Source organism: Aethalodelphis obliquidens, unplaced genomic scaffold (assembly GCF_003676395.1).
Source record: "Aethalodelphis obliquidens isolate GAN/ISIS:26980383/991018 unplaced genomic scaffold, ASM367639v1 scaffold32, whole genome shotgun sequence".
NCBI lineage: Eukaryota > Metazoa > Chordata > Mammalia > Artiodactyla > Delphinidae > Aethalodelphis > Aethalodelphis obliquidens.
In genome coordinates this window covers 12,699,450-12,703,489 of record NW_020837976.1, presented here as the reverse complement: position 1 = coordinate 12,703,489, position 4,040 = coordinate 12,699,450, and the positions used below count along the sequence as shown (strand labels likewise).

The 4,040-nt window shown below is 41.1% G+C and overlaps 1 pseudogene; it reads left to right on the top strand.

Annotated features, from left to right (window-relative positions):
* The first annotated feature begins 907 nt into the window (after window positions 1-907).
* Window positions 908-2,026, top strand: LOC113631250 (transcription factor IIIA-like; annotated as a pseudogene).
* Window positions 2,027-4,040: the final 2,014 nt, after the last annotated feature.

The window sequence follows — 4,040 nt, the reverse complement described above, 5'->3', positions numbered from 1 at the left end:
ATTAAATACAGGGCTTCCCTGGTGGCACAGTGGTTGAGAGTCCGCCTGCTGATGCAGGGGACATGGGTTTGTGCCCTGGTCTGGGAAGATCCCACATGCCGTGGAGTGGCTGGGCCTGTGAGCCATGGCCACTGGGCCTGCGCATCCAGAGCCTGTGCTCCGCAATGGGAGAGGCCACAACAGTGAGAGGCCCGTGTACCGCAAAAAAAAAAAAAAAAAAAATTAAATACAAAGAAAAAATGTTAAAAGCAGCAAGCAAAAAGCAACAATTAACATACAAGGGAATCCCCATAAGGTTAACAGCTGATCTTTCAGCAGAAACTCTGCAAGCCAGAAGGGAGCGGCAGGACATATTTAAAGTGATGAAAGGGAAAAAGCTACAACCAAGATTACTCTACCTGTCAAGGATCTCATTCAGATTTGACAGAGAAATCAAAAGCTTTACAGACAAGCAAAAGCTAAGAGAATTCAGCACCACCAAACCAGCTCTACAACAAATGTTAAAGGAACTTCTCCAGGCAGGAAACACAACAGAAGGAAAAGATTACAATAACAAATCCAAAACAATTAAGAAATGGTAATAGGAACATACATATCAATAACTACCTTAAATGTAAATGGATTAAATGCTCCAACCAAAAGACAAAGACTGGCTGAATGGATACCAAACAAGACCCATACATATGCTGTCTACAAGAGACCCACTTCAGACCTAGGGACACATACAGACTGAAAGTAAGGGGATGGAAAAATATATTCCATGCAAATGTAAATCAAAAGAAAGCTGGACTGGGCACTCAGGCCCCACCCCACTCCACCAGGGCCGCACTCCCGGAAGTGCAGTGGGGTCATGCATAGGATCTCCTGGAGCAGATGGTCAGCATCAATTCACAGCATGTGGCTCAGCATGTGGCCGAGTGTCTGGCACCAGGCATCCTGGAGCCAGACTGACTCGGTTGCTGAGGCAGTGTCATCCCTGACCATTGCCGACGTGGTCCTCGTGGCCAGTGAGAGCCTAGCCCCGGAGCTCCCGGAGCCCCCTCAGAGGTTCATCCGCTTCTTCCCCGACTGCAGCGCCAATTACAACAAGGCCAGGAAACTAGATGCACACCTGTGCAAGAACACAGGGGAGGGACTGTTTGTTTGTGACCATGAAGGGTGTGCCAAGACCTTCGTCAGGGACTACGACCTCACTCGCCAAGCCCTGTTCACACTGGAGAAAAGCGCTTTGTACAGCTAGCGGCTGTGATCAAAAATTCAACACAAAATCAAACTTGAAGAAACATTTTGAAAGCAAACATGAAAACCAGCAAAAACAATATGTATGCAGTTTTACGGTTGTAAGAAGACCTTTAAGAAGCATCAGCAGCTGAAAATCCATCAGTGCCAGCACACCAATGAACCACTGTTCAGGTGTACCCACAAAGGATGTGGAAAAAACTTTGCTTCCCCCAGCAGTCTGAAGTGACATGGGAAGGTCCACGAGGGCTATATATGTCAAAAAGACTGTTCTTTTGTGGCAAAAACATGGACAGAGCTTCTGGAACATGTGAGAGAAACCCATAAAGAGGACATAACGTGACGTATGCCAGAAAATATTTAAACGCAAGGATTTCCTGAAGCAGCACATGAGAATTCATGCCCCAGAGAGGGATGTGTGTTGGTGCCCCACGGAAGGCTGTGGCTGCACCTAAACCACCAGGTTCAACCTCCAGAGCCACATCCTCTCGTTCCACAAGGAGTAGCACCCATTCGTGTGTGAGCACACTGGTTGTGGCAAGACATCTGCCAGGAAGCAGAGCCTCAGCAGTCAAGCTGTTGTGCATGACCCTGAAAAGAAGAAAATGAAGCTCAAAGTGAGACCATCTCGTGAAAAATGGAGTCTGGCCTCTCGGCTCAGTGGGTACACCCCTCCTAAAAGGAAACAGGTCCGGGTGTGTCTTTGTCCAGAAATGGGGAGTCGCTGAACTGCACTGAGAGCAAGGTGCCCTATGCTGTGGTGACGCTGGCCTCAGCTACACACTAGGCTGTTTTGTTTGAAGGACTGCAGACCAGCCAGCTCAGTTATTTTCTCTCAGAAGCACGTTTTTTATTAAAATCACTGGTGCAGAGCATTGGGGAAAAAAAAAAAAGTAGAGTAGCAATTCTCATATCAGACAAAATAGACTTCAAAATAAAGACTATTACAAGAGACAAAAAAGGAAACTACATAATGATCAAAGGATAAATCCAAGAAGAAGATATAACAATTGTAAATATTTATGCACCCAACATAGGAACACTTAAATACATAAGGCAAATGCTAACAGCCATAAAAAGGGAAATCAACAGTAACACAATTGTATTAGGGGACTTTAACACCCCACTTTCACCAATGGACAGATCATCCAAAATGAAAATAAATAAGGAAACACAACCTTTAAATGATATATTAAACAAGATGGACTTAATTGATATTTATAGGACATTTCATCCAAAAACAACAGAACACACTTTCTTCTCAAGTGCTCATGGAACATTCTCCAGGATAGATCACATCTTGGGTCACAAACCAAGCCTTGGTTAATTTAAGAAAATTGAAATCATATCAAGTATCTTTTCTGATCACAATGCTATGAGATTAGAAATCAGTTACACAGAAAAAAAACATAAAAAACACAAACACATGGAGGCTAAACAATATGCTACTAAACAACCAAGAGATCACTGAAGAAGTCAAAGAGGAAATCAAAAAAAACCTAGAAACAAATGACAATGAAAACACGATGACCCAAAACCTATGGGATGCAGCAAAAGCAGTTCTAAGAGGGAAGTTTATAGCAATACAATCCTACCTCAAGAAACAAGAAACATCTCAAATAAACAACCTAAACTTATGCCTAAAGCAATTAGAGAAAGAAGAACAAAAAACCCCAAAGTTAGCAGAAGGAAAGAAATCATAAAGATCAGATCAGAAATAAATGAAAAAGAAATGAAGGAAACAATAGCTAAGATCAATAAAACTAAAAGCTGGTTCTTTGAGAAGATAAACAAAATTGATAAACCATTAGCTAGACTCACGAAGAAAAAAGGGAGAAGACTCAGATCAATAGAATTAGAAATGAAAAAGGAGAAGTAACAACTGACACTACAGCAATACAAAGGATCATGAGAGATTACTACAAGCAACTATATGCCAATAAAATGGACAACCTGGAAGAAATGGACAAATTTTTAGAAAAGCACAACCTTCTGAAACTGAACCAGGAAGAAATAGAAAATATAAACAGACCAATCACAAGCACTGAAATTGAAACTGTGATTTAAAATCTTCCAACAAACAAAAGCCCAGGACCAGATGGCTTCACAGGCGAATTCTATCAAATATTTAGAGAAGAGAAAACACCTATTCTTCTCAAGCTCTTCCAAAGTATAGCAGAGGGAGGGACACTCCCAAACTCATTCTACAAGGCCACCATCATCCTGATACCAAAACCAGACAAAGATGCCACAAAAAAAGAAAACTACAGGCCTATATCTGTGATGAAAATAGATGCAAAAATCCTCAACAAAATACTAGCAAACAGAACCCAAAGCACATTAAAAAGATCATACAGCATGATCAAGTGGGGTTTATCCCAGGAATGCAAGGATTCTTCAATATACACAAATCAATCAATGTGATAAACCATATTAACAAATTGAAGGAGAAAAACCATATGATCATCTCGATAGATGCAGAAATAGCTTTTGACAAAATTCAACAATGATTTATGATAAAAAGCCTCCAGAAAGTAGGCATAGAGGGAAGTTACCTCAACATAAAAAAGGCCATATATGACAAATCCACAGCCAACAACATTCTCAATGGTGAAAAAGAGAAACCATTTCCACTAAGATCAGGAATAAGACAAGGTTGCTCACTCTCACCACTATTATTCAATGTAGTTTTGGAAGTTTTTGCTACAGCAGTCAGAGAAGAAAAAGAAATAAAAGGAATCCAAATCGGAAAAGAAGTAAAATTATCACTGTTTGCAGATGACATGATACTACAGATAGAG